Source organism: Triticum aestivum, chromosome 7A (genome assembly GCF_018294505.1).
Source record: "Triticum aestivum cultivar Chinese Spring chromosome 7A, IWGSC CS RefSeq v2.1, whole genome shotgun sequence".
NCBI classification, from domain to species: Eukaryota; Viridiplantae; Streptophyta; class Magnoliopsida; order Poales; family Poaceae; genus Triticum; species Triticum aestivum.
In genome coordinates, this window is record NC_057812.1 from 671,424,428 (window position 1) to 671,441,910 (window position 17,483).

At 42.9% G+C, this 17,483-nt stretch overlaps 1 protein-coding gene across 23 annotated transcripts in view; it reads left to right on the top strand.

Moving 5' to 3' along the window:
• The first annotated feature begins 9,893 nt into the window (after nucleotides 1-9,893).
• The window catches only part of LOC123149157 (pentatricopeptide repeat-containing protein At2g37320), a 48,783-nt gene continuing 41,193 nt past the window's right edge, over nucleotides 9,894-17,483 (top strand). For 15 of the 23 annotated variants that reach the window (XM_044568689.1, XM_044568697.1, XM_044568688.1 and 12 more), the window contains exons 1-4: nucleotides 9,895-10,217; nucleotides 10,645-10,756; nucleotides 13,471-13,657; nucleotides 13,749-13,857. The gene's annotated coding sequence lies outside the window, so the exon portion shown is untranslated. Of the gene's footprint in view, nucleotides 10,218-10,644; nucleotides 10,757-10,863; nucleotides 10,968-12,520; nucleotides 12,595-13,470; nucleotides 13,658-13,748; nucleotides 13,858-17,483 lie in introns of all 23 variants that reach the window. The other 8 variants (XR_006474442.1, XR_006474437.1, XR_006474439.1 and 5 more) reach the window with 3 other exon arrangements.

The following is a 17,483-nucleotide window of genomic DNA, read 5'->3' on the forward strand; positions in this document are numbered from 1 at the left end:
TATGTATCTCTTTCCCTTATGTATTACATGGGTTGTGTGAAGATTACCTCACTTGCGACATTGCTTTCAACGCGATTATGCCTCTAAGTCATGCTTCGACACGTGGGAGATATAGCCGCATCGAGGGCGTAACAAGTTGGTAATCAGAGCCTTCCCCGACTTAGGAGCCCCCTGCTTGATCGAATCACTGACATTGTTGAGTCTAGAAAAATATTTTGAGTCATTTAGGATTATATATATATCGGAGAGTAGGATTCTTTTTACTCCTCAGTCCCTTCGTCGCTCTGGTGAGGCATCCTAGCATAGAGTTTTGACTCTTCTCTCCTCAAATTTCACTAAAAAAAATTTAGGATCACGCGGGTATCTTGGAATCGTTCTGATGGTTTTGTGATGAGAACATTGTTCTTGGTGCCTCCTGACATTTAGGGGTTGTGGCACTGTCCCGGGGAGTTGATCTCCAAGGTGTTGTCGTCACAATTTTATCGTTGCAGTTCTGGAATACCTGAGTTTCGCTGACATCGAAAATCTCTTTTATGCAGTTGTTGGTGAGATAACCTCGACGCCACCCAGTACTGGGGCGGGAGTTCGGGAGTATTGCCATAACTCGTATAACAGATGCTTTTCGAAGGTTGAGGTAAACGATTTCCGAAGGTTTCTTGGTTATGTGTTGAAGGATGGATACAGCTGGATGTAGGATTTGTTTAGTTTTGGGTGAGATATTATGCTTCCCCTGTATCCCCAACACCTGATTGCATAACCGGAAAGTTTCTGGAGTTTATAAGTGGGAATTCAAGTAGCTCCTATGATATCTTTCCGGAAGATGTATGATATGAAATTGGGGTTCGACGTCTAGTGGTCCGCCTATCCACGGTTGATTTTACAGTGGTCTCGTTGTGTCTTAAAGAGTCCTTGGCTATGCTGACTCGGGGACACTTCGTATGTCATGTGCACTGCCTTGTACATGATGGTGTTGTACGATCGAGCCCATGTAGGCCCCACCACGAAAAATTCGGACGAAATCTCTATCATATGTTTGTTCCAGCTTATTCTGCAAGCCAATCCTTGGTTTTGTTTTGAGTTGTGGTATTCGAGTTGCTTCAATGTCAAGGGTTGATTCCATGCCTTTTCCTAAGTGGTGTTCTCATATTCCTATGTGGATACTAATACTTCATGATAATCGAGAGTGTCATGTCAATCCTTTTCAACCGGTGTGTTTTTCTTCTAGTGGATCCGACCATTTCAACGTCCGCGAGATCAATTATCAGTTCTTCTTAACGGTGTTCATTTCATTCGTCCCAAGTTGTTTTTGTTTTCCCACCCACCCACCCTTTTTCTTCAAGGACTCAGATTGCTTAATCGAGTATCCATCTTATTGATGTGTAGTCTCTCCATTCTTTTCCTTCAATGTTCTTATCCGGTGATTCTCATGAAGATACTAACGGAGCCTCAAGTTCATCTTTATTTGCTCTTTTTCTTCCCTAGTGGAACCAATTCAAGCTTTTGGTGTTGATCATATCCCTTTTCCTCGTTTCAAATACCTTCTCTTGCCGGTGCTCCTCATATTCATTCATTTCTCGCTATTCAATTGTTCCGGAGTGCTCAAGATATCTCGAAGATTCGTGTTTCCACTCTGCATTCGTTCAAGATCTTTTGAGGATGTTCTCTCATTCAAGTCTTTTAATTCAACCGGTGCAATCTATCTTCCAAGCGACCTTTTAATTGGTGTTTCTTTGAGTGGGCCCTAACCCATAGGTCTTTTTCCAGGATCTTACCTGACTCCTCTTATTTTCCCGGAGCTATCCTCAAATTTCTTTTTGGAGTTTGACGTAAGAATGATTCATCATCGGTCATATGTATTTCTCCAAGATTTTTCAAATTCTTTTCATCGTTGGCTCAACCTTTCCATTTTTCATCCCGGGATATCTCAACAATTTGGTGGTGTTTCTCATCGTCATTCTCAGATTTTGAAGACCGAAGAAGAGTTTTTCCTCAAAACTTGTCCATTCTCTCGAAGATTCGTGGTTCTAGCTTAATGCTATCCTCTCATTATTGTTTTGATTGTGAGAATTATTTTCACCCATCCGGAGCATTTCAAGAGTATTTCAGTTTTTTTTCTACGAAGCGCATCATTTCAGAAGATTTATTCATTCTCAGCTTTCAGCTCTCGTTCTCCAAATCTTACCGGTGAATCGTTCAAATATCCTCTAATCAGCTCGTGCTCTCTTCGTTCTCTTGTATCAAATTCCCTGAAGTATCCTGATTCGTTCTCTAATTCTTATCGGTGATTCATCCTTTACTTCGTTCATTTCAATTCTTACGGTGGTTCGTCCAAGATTCTTCTTCCTTCGTTTATCATATCAATGTATTCGTTGTTTTTCAATCCTACCAGTGGATCATCGAATACCTTCTCAAATTTATGCTATACCTCTCTTAATCCTTTCTACGAGAATAAGTACTATGCCAAATTCGCTGCTTGTCATCAATTTAAATTGGTGAAGGATACACATAACGTAATTCTTATTCTTGTTCATCCAAATGATTAATTCCCTATTCCGGAGGCTCATCAAATTCCTTATTTCAATTGCTCATCTTCTCTTTTCCCGGAGTTCCAACCTTTTTCAATTATTTCACCACGGAGATTCATTTAAATCGGTACAAGGATTCACCTTGTGTTTTCAACTTCTCTTTCCTTTCGTTTGATCATTCTTTTGTTTACCGGAGTTCTTCATGAAGGTTCTACATGATGGTTCATCAATGATTTATTTCCTTCTCGAAGTGTTCATCAATATTCTTTTCAGAGGAGCTCAAGTATTCTTCATCTTGCTATCCGGAGTGCAATTCTTTCTATCGTAATACCGGAGGTGGTATTATGTCATTCTTGATAATTTGAGTTCATGTTTCATGATTCACATGTTGTCAAGAATGAGATATTTTAAATCCATCAATCGCATCATTGGAGTTATCTGGGGTTATATTTCACCTAAAGCTTTTCCCTAAGGATTGTTGCTATTAATGGTGTTTATAAATAACCCAAGTTCTTCTTTTATCCTCCCGGTGAAATAAGTTTCTCGTCTCCTTGTGGATACCAATCCAATCTATCGTTTCTGTTAGTGGCAGAATTTCACCTCTTGATTTAGAGATGCTTTCCATAAGCCCACTTAAAGCTTATCTTTTCGTTGTTGGTTTTCCAACAACTCCGTTCGACCCTTCTCCTAAAGATGCCTTTTCAAGCTCTTTTGTGGCAGAAGTTGGCATTTTCTTCTCCATTCTCCTATTTCAATTATCTATCTTCTATTCTTTTGTTCCGGAGGCATTGTGATGTTGCTCTTTTCAACCCATAATCTCGGTTTGTCAAGATCACATTCTTTCCTTTGCTAATCCTTTTCCAACCGGAGTGTCGTGTTTTCATTCAAGTATCTTCTCATCTTCCCAAGTTCTTATTCAATTCCTTTTATTTTCAATCGGAGTGCTGCCCGAAGTTGCTCTTCCTTGTTCTTCTTTTCTGACGGAGATTGTTAACTTCGTCATCTCCGTTGTATTCTTTTCTCGAAATGGCTTAACCTTTTCAAGGTTCATTGGTTTCACTCGTTTGTCAAAGAAGCAACTTAGTTTTACCTCTTATTTTCCTCTTCCGTTTTCCCTCCGGTGCCATTCTAGATCTCGGGACGAGATCCTCTCGTAGTGGTGGAGTGTTGTAACGCCCCAAGACCGGAGCTTCAGATGCCTTCTAGGATTTCCGGGTTTCGTCGTGTGAATTGTTTGGTTATTTGCATCATGTGCATTGCATCATGTCATCATGCCATCATGTCATTTCTTTTCTTAATTCAACTAAATAAATGACATGGATCTTTGATACATTTAAATCGATGGAATTCACATGGTGATTCTCTTTATAACATATCCTCCTGATATTTGGGAGCCATATTAAATGTTCCATTTTCGGAATCACCTATAACACACTTGCAATTTATCACAAGCCCTTTTCCGCTTCAAGTTTGGTCCCCAAACTTTTCCTATAATTTCTTTCATCACTTCCCCGAGCTCCACCTAAAATCTCAACATTTTGGGACCTTTCTAACACCCACTTCTTATTCGAACTCATTTGAATTTAATTCAAACGAGTTCGAATCCAAACTTTGTACACATGCCCATTTATACTTTTATTAGATCAAGATCTTTATTGCGAGTCCAGTAAAATTATCCCCATGCCCAAATTGTTGTCCACTCATTTATTTTCTCTCCCTTTCTTTCTTTGCTTTTTTGCTTTTAAAAGAGAGTTGGGGAGGGAAAAGAGAGGCCCAGCCTAGCCGGCCACTTAGGCCCATCCAGCCGGCCCACCTAACTGCTCTAACCCTAGCCCAACCCCCACTCTCCCTCGTCTCCTCCTCTAGCACCGCCAGAAGCCCCACGACCGAACCTTCCTCTCCCTCGATCCCATCTTCTCTCCCTCGATACCTCTCTTTACCCCCGTTCCCTCAGCGCCGCCACCCTCTCCATCCGGGACGAACCCCGCGCCGATCCCCCTCGTCCTCCAGCCCCGCTACCGTCGCCGGCTACCCAGGAGCCGCGCCACTCCTTACTGTCCTCACACGTGCCAGGGGCCGAGCTCCTCTCGCTGCGCCTCTGTTGGCTTCATCATCGACTAGATGCGCCCGACGAGCTCCCCGAGCGAGCTCACCCGTGGCCCCTGCGTACCTGTGCGCCTGACGCCGCCCCGCCTCCAAGTTCGTCGCGCCTCGGTTGCTTCTTATACCGCAGCCGCCAGCCTCTCATTCCTCCTGCCCGGTTCCCCCTGCGCGCCAAGTACCTCAACCGGAGCGTCGCGCCTACGCCCTGCTTCCTCGTCACCGGAGAGCGTCGCGCCGTCTTCCTCTCCTCCTGCCCGCAACCGAGCCCTACTGTCGCCGCCCCTTCTGCAACGCTGCCGTCTGCGACCAGCAGGAGGCCGCCGCTCTTGTCGCAGCCCCTGCTGCCGGCTACCTCGCCTTGACCCGGCAAGTTCACCGGAGTCCCTCTGCTGCAGCCCCGCGTCGACTTCCCCTGATCAGCAGCAACTCGTCATCTCCAGCGCTGCCCCTGCCCGAGTCAAGTACCACCGCCCCGAGTTTTTGCCTTGCTTCGTTTTGGATTGAAGACCGAGACGAGACCGCCAAGATGCATCCTGGTGTCGCCGAAGACACGTGAACATCTACACGACGACCGCCGAGTACCTCTTCGCGAGTACCACTACCATCGCGTGGATCCGCCAAGACTGTGGAGTAAACGAACAAGTACCCCTACGCGCGAAGACGCCAAGACCGTTTCAGGATTCACCAAGTACCACTACGGCCGGGGACCTTGACGCCCGACGCCTAAAACATCACCGAACCGGAAATAACGCCAAGTACTAGGTCAACGAGAACCGCCAAGTTCGTCTTCCGCCGTCTCCGAAAACGCCAAGTACCACGACGATACAAGAACAACTACCGTCGACGTGCATTTTGCCAAGTACCACTACCGTCGACCCTCGAAGACTCCATGGACGTCAAGTTTCTCGCCGTACCCCTGAACATCTATGGAAACTTGTGAGACTAAGAACGTGAACGACTACCGTCGCCATGAGAACGACTACTTCCCACAACGAACCGTGAACAACTACTTCCTCTACCATCGCCGAGTACCACTACTTCCCACGATGATCGTGAACGACTACACCGCTTGACCCGAACCGTTCCGATAATGCACACTCCGAAAGGTATAACCGCCGAGACGATGATCCGTGGAACGAATGCATGTTGGTTGTTGTAATCCGCCCATGAACATTAGTTGTTCCCTCATTTGACACCGTCGTCGGCTCATGGGACACCCGGTATCCGGGATCACCCCACCATCTCTAGCATGTTCCGAACATCCGCACCCTTGCTTCCTTTGCAGCGGTATCTCCATGAGCTACCGGAACCGATATGGTGCCGTGGCATCATTTTCGGATTCGTCACCGTGGCACCCTTTCTTTCCACCACGATGACAAATGCTTCATATAATGCTCTTGTCAACATTTTCATAGAACTTGCATAAACTTGCATATGTTTTTCTCATCATGATAATAACATTTAAATGGTTAAAATTGTTGTTTGCTTTAAATCACTAATGCATATGGGGATTTACCGGGTTTGTTGTTCGTTATATCCGGCCCCGTTTAAATTGTTTAGATGGTATAGTTTTGTTATGCTTCACCTCTTGCCATGTTAACCAACCTTTAATATTGTTGAGTACCTAACCGGGAGTGGACTAAATAATTGATGTGGTGTTCCGTCAATATGCAACTCGTTGCATATTGAGCTCCACTTAACTTGTAGTTTTGTTTGTGCCCTTTGCCATGCCATGCCTCATTAAACCGGACATGCATCATACTTGGTTGTGCATCATGTCATGCTTATGTGGTGGTTGTTTACTATGTTGTTTGCTTCTTTCCGGGTTGCTTCCCGCGTTAGCTTGGGTTTCTTTTCGGAGTTGTGAGGATTCGTTCAACTACGTCTGTTTGTCTTCTTCATGGACTCGTTCTTCTTCCTTGCGGGATCTCAGGCAAGATGACCATACCCTCGAAATCACATCTATCTTTTCTTGCTAGTTGCTCGCTCTTTTGCTATGCCTATGCTGCGATACCTACCACTTTCTTATCATGCCTCCCATATTGTTCAGCCAAGCCTCTAACCCACCTTGTCCTAGCAAACCGTTGTTTGGCTATGTTATCGCTTTGCTCAGCCCCTCTTATAGCGTTGTTAGTTGCAGATGAAGATTGGAGTTTGTTCCTTGTTGGAACATGGATATTTTGTTGAGATATCACAATATCTCTTATTTAATTAATGCATCTATATACTTGGTAAAGGGTGGAAGGCTCGGTCTTATGCCTGGTGTTTTGTTCCACTCTTGCCGCCCTAGTTTTTGTCATATCGGTGTTATGTTCCCGGATTTTGCGTTCCTTACACGGTTGGGTTATAATGGGAACCCCTTGAAAGTTCGCTTTGAATAAAACTCCTCCAGCAAGGCCCAACCTTGGTTTTACCATTCGCCACCTAGCCTTTTTCCCTTGGGAGTCGCGCATCCCGAGGGTCATCTTTATTTTAACCCCTCGGGCCAGTGCTTGTCTAACTGTTGGTCCAAACTAGAGCCCCTTGCAGCGCCACCTCGGAGAAACTCGAGGGCTGGTTTTAGTTGTATGGATTGCTTATCCGGTGTGCCCTGAGAACGAGATATGTGCAGCTCCTATCGGGATGTCGGCGCATCGGGGCGGTCTTGCTGGACTTGTTTTACCATTATCGAGGATGTCTTGTAACCGGGATGCCGAGTCTGATCGGATTGTCTTGGGAGAAGAAATATCCTTTGTTGACCGTGAGAGCTTGTGATGGGCTAAGTTGGGACACCCCTGCAGGGATTTGAACTTTCGAAAGCCGTGCCCGCGGTTATGGGCAGATGGGAATTTGTTAATATCCGGTTGTAGAAAACCTGAAATTTAACTTAATTAAAATGCATCTACCATGTGTGTAGCCGTGACGGTCTCTTTCCGGCGGAGTCCGGGAAGTGAACACGGTGTTGGAATTATGTTTGACGTAGGTTGTTTTAGGATCACTTCTTGATCATAGTTTCCTGACCGTGCTTTGCCTTCTCTTCTCGCTCTCATTTGCGTATGTTAGCCACCATATATGCTAGTCGCTTGCTGCAGCTCCACCTCATACCTTTACCCTTCCTATAAGCTTAAATAGTCTTGATCGCGAGTGTGTGAGATTGCTGAGTCCCCGTGACTCACAGATACTTCCAAAACCAGTTTGCAGGTGCCGATGATACTGTACAGGTGACGCAACCGAGCTCAAGGAGGAGCTAGTTGAAGATCGTGTTCGTTATGTTGTTCTGTTTCCAGTTGATCAGTAGTGGAGCCCAGTTGGGACGATTGGGGATCTGTGTAGCATTTGGGGTAGTCTTCTTTTATTTTGGTTCCGTAGTCGGACCTTGATTGTATTTGGATGATGTAATGCTTTATTCATGTATTGTGTGAAGTGGCGATTGTAAGCCAACTATGTATCTCTTTCCCTTGTGTATTACATGGGTTGTGTGAAGATTACCTCACTTGCGACATTGCTTTCAATGCGATTATGCCTCTAAGTCGTGCTTTGACACTTGGGAGATATAGCCGCATCGAGGGCGTAACACATAGAATCCTTCTAGTGCATCTTTGAGCCTCCATACGGGAAGTTTTGTGAGCCCCTTGTCATAAATTTTGGGAATGACGTCTGAAAAAACCTTCACTTGATAGTGCTAGTTGCAAAGGAAGATTGTTTATATGTTACTAGCAAAAAGGCTTGTGCGTTGCAATGGGAGAAACAAAATTATAATCTACAATGGCGATGACCGCATTTTGTTCCCATCTCATCGCATGATTTCTTTCACAAATGCAAGAAAATGTCCCTTTTTAAATTTATTCACAAATTGAAGCAATGTTCACATTTTGAAAAATAACGTGGTTGTCAAAGAATTGGTAATTCAAGAATTATTCTGAATTTCAAGAAACATTTTTTTAAACAACATACTACAATATTTTGATCCACCCCGGCAGTTAATTCTTCAAAATTCACGTGGGTATATAGTCACAAAGACTCAGAAGCTACATACCTTCGATCATTTCTCAACATTTTTACAAGTTTGGGAACATTTTTAAAAGTCATGATTTTTTTACTAGTTATAAGCTTTTTTTAAAAAGCGTGAACATTTTCTATATTGCGAACGGTTTTTAAGCATTTTCTTTTGAATCGGCGAACAATTCTAGAATAGACGAACATTTTTTCAAAATTGGTGGATTTAAAAAAATCACGAACATTTTTTAAATGCATGAACATTTTCTGAATCAGTAAACATTTTATGAATCAATAAACTCTTTTGTAATTCAAAAACTTTTTGTAAAGTTTTAGGACATTTTTAAAATGCATGAAGATTTTTTGTATTAGCAAACATTTTGTTCAATTTCATTAATAATTTTTAATACACCAACCTTTTTTTTCTTTCGAAATGGAGGTATAAGATTTGCCTCATCAATTAAATAAGGAGAGAATAGAGTTTAGAGTTTTACAGTACCCACAAGTACGGCATGGCAATTACTCGCCCATAAAAAATATCTCCTGATTTCTTTGCGCCCGTGTCACCCAAAACTGGGCCTCGTTGTCGACGGCGGTGAGAAGGATAGTCATTGGCGCACTCTTATGATGGAACACCCGTGCATTTCTTTCATTTCAAATAGTCCAGGAGACAAGCATGGTGAGAGATGCCATAGCTTGCCGGTTGGGGTTGCAATTGTCGGTTCTCTTGTCCCACCATTCGTAGGCGGATTCATCCATGTGCGGGAGACCAAGCCTCTCAATGAGAGACTTCCATATCCGAATCGTAAAGCGGCACTTGAAGAAAATGTGGGCACCCGTTTCTTGCTTCTTATTGCAAAGTTTGCAGAGGCCATAATTTGGCCAACCTCGTCGCTCTAAATGATCGGCAGTTCAAATCCTATCTTATATTGCCAACCATGCAAAGAATTTAATCTTTGAAGATGCCCATGTCTTCCAAACCATACGGTTCAAGGAGGAAAGAATACACCAACTTTGAAGTAGTACATGCAATAGCGAAAGCAGCTTATGACTCTTCGTGTAGGACACCATATGTGGGTAGGGATACTTCCTGAAATTTCTTGGCATACCTTATATTTTGAACGTTGAATAATAAAACCCCTAATTCACCTGAAAAATGTACATTTTTTTTAAGAACACTGAAACAAAATGTACATACTCCAACGAAGCCGCACGATTCCAACGCCCGCCTGGGCCTCAACATATGGCCCAACAAAGTCCAACTCCAACCTAGTTTTGTGGGCTCGGCAGGAAACGAGGAGAGCCCCCGCCGCCTCTTTCTCTTCGATTCCCCAATCCCCCCCGCTTCCTCCGCCGCCCCCAAAATCCTCCTAAATTGCCAGCCTTCGCACCAGCCGGCGGAACCCTAGCTCTGGGGCTAATGCCATATCAGGACGGCGGAATCGGCGGCTCCTTCCCTGGCGCCGCACTTCGGAGGCTTGCGCCGCTCGGCGCGTCGCCCGTCCGCGTCTTTCCTCCGGCCACACCTTCTGGATTCGCGCCGCTCCGCCTCCGGCCCGAGGGCTTTGGAGGCTTGCTGTTGCTGCCGTCCTCTTTACCCCTGCGCGTGCACACGTATGATTCTGACCTTGGTAGCGCTCTGGTCTCTGTCTGATCTTGGCCCTTCTGTCATTGCTGCCCCGATGCTGTTGCCGCTGTCCTTATGCAATGCAATTCATTCACGAACACAAGCACTATTCTGTGCAATTAGTATTTGCTGTTAGATGCCAATGGACCATCAAAACTTCAGATTTTTTTTTCTTATAAGCTGCTAACTCTTCAATACCTGCTAGATAGTCTGTCATGCTTTCAATTTTTCTTGTGAATAAGCACTATTTCATAGATTACAGACCCCATGTTTCATAGTCCATTGCAAGAATTTGTAATATTCAAGGAGGTGTCCAGGCTCAATAGGGGTCTGTATTTCATAACCATAGGTTTATGCTACTTCTGATGAATTCCTAATAAAATGTTATTTTTGTTGCAACTTCACATTTTTCAGGAGTCTGATATGCTTGGTCAAGTTTAGTGCAGCCGCCCCCTATTGATTCCATTTTCTATGATATGCTTGGTCGGCCGGCAGTCACCTCTACCTTCTGTCGCAGCGTATCCAGGTCAGCATTGCGGCTTCCTCGACACTAAACTTATGCAACCATCCACCACAAATTTTCCTTTGTGACCTATATATACTCGACTTCATTGACAGTCTTGCTCATCTTAGGCAATCAACATTCTCTCCGCTTACTTGTCAGATGGGCGTTGCTTGGATGATTTAATCTGATAAAGATGACACACTAGGACGTAGACGTACACAGTAAATTTCCGGTTAGTCTGTACATGACTGGATCCTCTCCATGCAAAAATTGATGATACATAGTTGGTAGGAAAATCTGAGAGGGGCTAAAACTGCAGTCTTCCCTTACCGCCGAACGCAAGTTCCCGGTTTAATTCTGGATTATTATTGTAGCCTTTAGGTTAATTTTTTATTTGGTAAGCATAGCACCTAATTTACGATGAAGTGCATCCATCAAGCAAATTGTTTGACTGTTAATACAGAGCAAACAAATCAGAATAGGTGATATTCGAGTCTATTGGAAATTGCTCCAATCAAGTTAAGATCAACTAAGTTACTAGGGACCTGGATGCCCTGCAAGATACACAAATCTATTAAGCACGTGAGATCTAGACGTGCATCCTTCTATTCAAGGATTCCTGTCTGCTCATAATATATTGTGGTTTAAATGTGTGGTTTAAGTGCACAACAGAACTTTAGCTTCAAACAAAACAATGGTGTGTTGGTCTGTACAGAGCCGGACATTTTTGTTGCATTCCATGCTTTTCGATCAATGATTTTGACGTGTTCGTCCAGCATGTTTACTGTTTTTGTGTTGTATTGTTTATACATATATTGATGGTCAATTATGATATGGTTGTCTGTTCGCATAGTGTGTGCGAATTGTGCATCCCTTTGAGCATGGGTCAATGTAAATTTGTATCCTGCTTTTGCTTATTACTATGACTGTGATGGAGGTCTCTTCATGATGTACTAGGGCATAATGTCGTTGTAATCAAAGAGCTGCTATTCTTTGTGCACTTGTTGGACGGAACCGGTAGAAGCCATTCTTTAATGTGTGGTTATCCTTAATTTACATCATGAAAAGTGTTAAGTCCCTCTTTTGTCCACATGAACTGCCCTCCTTTGCCACATCGAAGGCATCGAGCGCTCTATGGAAGCATCCAATTTCACCGCTCTGCCAATTTCGCCTGAATGCCGACTGCCAATGCTCCATATACCGTCATACAATCTTGCCATTCTACCTACTTCGCCGGAACACCGACTGCCGGCACTCCATCTGAGATACGATGGATCACATGCCAAGCTAAATGCCCGTCGTTTTTGAAAAAGACATGATTTTAGCTTCCATCGTTATTACCTTACCATGTACGTGCAGTCTGCAAAGTTTGCAAACAAAAAGTGAAACCTATAACGATGAGTGATGGCTACGGTATTATATCTATTTAATTACCAGAATTAAATCTTCATGACTGTGAACGTTAGGCGTGTAGTATGCAAGTTTAGAGAGGGACATATCAAGTTTACTATGAACTCAAACAGGACAGGTTTGACAAACAACACACTTCAGGCTCTTTAATTGAATATTATTTTAGGGAGCAAAGATGCACACCTGCCTTCCTTCCGCTGTGCTCAGAGTATATAATTTCATTTTGATTAGCTTGTTGGTTGGTAACCTATACTGCTACTAAGTTGCCGTTGCCTTGTCTGATCTGATACTTTTTAGTTGCCAAGCTGCAGTGCTAGATTACAGCCCTAACATGATGTCGATTATATCTAATCAGTATACACTATGTTTCTGTAGTTATGCTAATTGGATTGGAATGAACATAAATCAACCGAGTATATTTTACATGGCCTTATACTATGGTTTTTCGGGTAGGCTGTTTTCAACTGGACTACAAATCAGTGTTATTTTCATGCATGGAAGAAGCGCTCGACCTTATTACTAACTGACATGTAAACAGTTGTGCTGCCTTCCTATTCTGATCATGGATTTTAAGCATACTGCTAACAAAATGTTGGCGAGTGTGGCAGGTTTTACCTAATTCAGAACATGGCCAATACTGAATTTCTTGCTTTCACGTTGCCATGTATATCCCATCTAAATTTCTGAAGTTTATGGACATTACAACTAAATTTAGCAGCTGCTGCAAGCGAAACACAATTGGGTAGAGCAAATTAATTGCTGTTGGATTGAAAACAATAGGTTCAATTGGTTTTTGTGCAGCGGAAGTGGAGAAATTATATATTGTACAGGCTAACCTGGTCGTTTATGTTTTTTCTTTTGAGGGAATGCCTTCATGGCTTATACTTTATTAATCAAATAAGTAAACTTACATCGTTCACAAGAGATTCATGAATAAAAGACCCTTGCAGGTGTATTGTTGATACATGTGAGTTTTGATGATTTAGATAGATGATGTATTTGTGGGGTCTGGTGCTCATTATAATGGTGTGCCGCTAACGAGGATAAAAGATAAATTCTCCTGCATTGTGATTAATGTATATGATCCTATTCAGCAGGAGCTTAACAATTAGTGTTGCTGTGGTGCTTATGTTGCTTGCAGTATGGTTTATATGTCTTCTTTGTTAAATGTACAAAGGAATACTTATTGTGATATGTCTTAGCACTTCTATAAGCTCACCTCCTTGATTCAGTTTAACAACAATAGTAGATATAGCGGCAAAGTTCCATTGTTGTGTATAGTATCAGGATTTTTACGAAAACTTAACATCTCTTTTCTTGACCAGAATTTCAAATCATAGATGATGGGTGTTGAAATGCTAGAATATTTATGCCCCTTTGCAACACACGGGCATATGTGCTAACTTATTCCAAAAGAGAAAAGCATTGATACTATGTTGATAGCGAGGGTGCAAGGCTCAAGGGAAGTAGGTTCTCTAGCTCTCTATATGCTTATGGTATCTTGGATGAGGGGTATGTTTTTTTATACCTCTATATGTTGCTTTGCTCATTGTTCATATTATCTTGGAAGTTGCATCCCTTATGTTTGTGCTTTGCATTACAGTTACAAATTCAATTCAACATGTCAGTTGAGGAAGCTGCTGAGTTAGCATGGCGGGCTATTTATCATGCAATATTCCTTGACGGAGCTAGTGGTGGCCGTGTTAGTGGCGGTATGCATTCTGTTTCTTAGTATCTATCATGATATTTGTTTTGTTCACTCACAACATGCATGCATATTTGTTAAACACCTTATCATTATATCTTCCTTTTGAAATACCAAACATAACTATTTAAGTTGCAATTACTTCCGTAAGTTTTCCCCCCAAAGTTTGGCAAAGTTCAGAGATTTTTGTATTTTCCATCATGTAATGCACACCCCGAGCATGGAATAGGGATTAAGATGGGTGATAAATTAAGCCATATCTTTCTATTTACAAACGTACAATATTGTATAGACATGGGTCTAGACATCTAGGAAAACCTCCCTATATATTGGTTACATATTAATTACATGCGTAGATATATTCCTTTTCTTCATACAGGCTTACATCTTGGTAGATTCTAAAATATGGTGTGATGTATAAAGAATTATGGTCAACGCTATGTGTTTGGGTCAAATTATTATTTGAAAGTAGGGGTAAAGTTTGTTGAAACAAAGAAGATTATCATTTGGGGTTGAGAGTATGGCTAATATCCCACTCGGTCCTGTTTGCATCATTGCAAACGTGGCCCACTTTGCAGAAGAATACACCAACCATTTTGATAGTGGGCCTAACTCATCTCGACAATTCTGTTTGAGCCTCACTTCCCCTAATATGCTAGTCATCATCTCCTTTTCCGTAGATACGCCAACAATTTTGGAATTCACAACTTATTTAGATTTTGTGAGTATTGAATTCGCTACAAACATTTTTTGAGTTCACAAACTTAATTTGAATACGTGATCATTTTTTGAGTTCGCAAACTTTTTTCGAATTTGCAAACATATTTTTTAAATTTGTGAACATTTATTGTATTCTCAAACACTTCTTTTCAAATCTGCCTTAAATGTTATTAGATTCTAAAATATGGTGTGATATAGAGAGTTATGGTCAATGCTACCTTTAGTGTTTGGATCAAATTATTAGTTGAAAGCACGGGTTAAATTTGCCAAAGAAAGAAGTTATCATTTAGGCTTGATAGAGTATGACTATATCCCACTTGGTCCTGTTGCATCAAAAGCGTGGCACACACATTTGAGAAGAATACACCAACCATTCTGGTAGTGAGCCTAACCCATCTCAAGAATTTTGTTTATGCCTCATTCCCCCAATGCGCTGGCTATCATCTTATTGTCCCGTATTTCTCTTAGTCTCACCCCCAAACACTTCACGATCTCAGAGAGGGAATGCCACCAGCCATGGCATCATTGCCCCATTCGATTGTTCATGCCAACTGAGAGAATGAAGGATCTAGAGACATCATGCGAGAGGCATCGTAGCGAGTTTGCCACCATCCTAGCCATGATGGCAATGCTGCAGAGCATATAGTGGAAAGTAGAGTAGGATGGTGGCGTGACAACACCGTGGGAGGAGGTGCACTCGAACAGGGGCACTGCAGTCTGTTTCTTCTTTCGGGCGAGTGCAAGCTAGATAGTCAAGCCTCTCAATAAGATGATGGTAAATCGTCAGATCAGACAAAGGGTCACCATCAGTAGCATGGAGGTGAACATTAAGCTCCATGGGAGTTGCAACAATGCGCTCATCAGTAAGGGCAGCACGAGCAAGAAGATCCTGAATTTCTTTTTTTGAGCAAGAACAGACCTCAATCAAAGAAAGTAGCGAAGAGGGCAAAGGTCAAGCATAAAAAACTGCACACTTAGACGTGCCTTCACAAAGGCAATATACTCGGGGTCTTCACGAGTGATGATCATGTCATCAACATATAGAAGAAGAGTCCTAACAAGAGCAGTAAGGTGGACAAACAACGTAGGATCATGATCACTAGTTGAAAACATGCGGCAACCACCACAGAGGCAAAACGCTCAAACCAGCTGTGAGGGACTTGCTTAGAGCCCATATAGAGAGCGACGAAAAAGATAGAGCATGTCGCTAGGAACAGAATACACAAGTGATGGCTACATGTAAACCTCCTCACGCATCTCATCATTAAAGAAGGCATTTTTAACATCAAGCCAAGACACTGACCAGTGGTGAACGAATGCCACAACAAGAAGTGTGCGAACAATGGTCCTATTGTTCGTATGAACAAAAATTCTCATCGTAATCAGGACCATGATCCTGCTGAAAGCCTCAAGCCACAAGACAAGCTTTGTAACGCTCAAGAACCATCACAACGAGTCTTAACCATGTAGACCCACAAGTGATGAGACGAATACGAGGAGGAAGAGAAACACGATCCCATGTGTAGGTATGCCCATGAGCAACAATCTCCTTTGTCATCGCAAGCTGTCATTTGGCATGAATAACAACATCATGATAAGAAGTTGGCTCAAGAACAGCAGCGCAAGCGCTTGGAAGACAAAGGCGGTCAACAGGTGGAAGCGGACGAGGACACAAGCCATAAGTAGTCTGAGACAGGGAAGATGGCACATCAGTAGACGCATCCACAACACGCAGACGACGTGTATAAAAGTGAGGAAAAGATGGAAGAATACGAGGAGGAATCATCGGGACAATCTCAGGTGATGGTGAAAGGAAGCCTCCGGTGATGAAGGTGTAGAATCCTATGATGAGTGAGGTGAGGAAATCATAGGAGATGATATTGTATCTGCAATAATCGAAGAAGCATGAGCAACACGATGAATGGATAAGGGCTTAACATGAGTGATACGAGTGCCAGGAAAAGTGAGGAAAGAGATATCCTCCACTAAAATTGTTAAGGAAGATGGACATGGGTACAAAGGACGAGACTCATCAAAAGTCACGTCCTGGGAAATAGGCATCAGACGACCAACATGATCCTAAGAGAGATATACCTTGTGCTGATTGTTGTATCCTATGAAGACATACTCAATAGACTGAGCAGTTAGTTGATGCCTTCACCAGGGGCATGGACATAGCAAGCACAACCAAACAATTGAAGCGTTGAATAAATCAAGAAACAATCAAGGAGACGTTTGAAAGGAACGCCGCCCTGCAGAGCAGTCGATGGCTAAAGGTTGATGAGATAGAAGTGGTGATAGATTTGGCCCAAAAGTGCGGCGATGACCATCAGTGCATGAGCCGTCTCAAGGAGGCGACGATGCTTGCGATACCATTCTGAGCATGAGCACTAGGAAGAGATCTGAGCAGGAGTACTCGACACAAGAGCTTGGAATATGCTCTCCATCATAGTCATCACATAACACACGAATAGGCGTAGAGAAGTGGATGTGGACAATAGCAGCAAAACGATTTTATATAGATAAGACCTCACTACAAGAAGTAAAGTATATCCTGGTGTGTCAAGAGAAATCATCTATAAAGATAATATGCTAGCGAGGACCTCCTTTTGAGGCAAAGGGAGATGAACCCTAGACACCCGAGTGAACAAAGGTCGATAGTATGCCGAGACATAGTCTATGCCAACAACCCTGACGGTCTAAACACATCGCCGGAGATGGATCCAAGAAGACCACGTCTAACTAAGGACGAGAGATGAGAACCACACAAGTGACTCAAGGCGATGATGCCACTACTGAAAATAACTGGTAAACAAGGCAACAAAGGTGGAGAGATTGATGGTGGCGGCAGAGGGACTTGATCCAACATTCCACGTTCTTGTGCACTCTCTGTTCCCCACCAAGCCGGCTTGG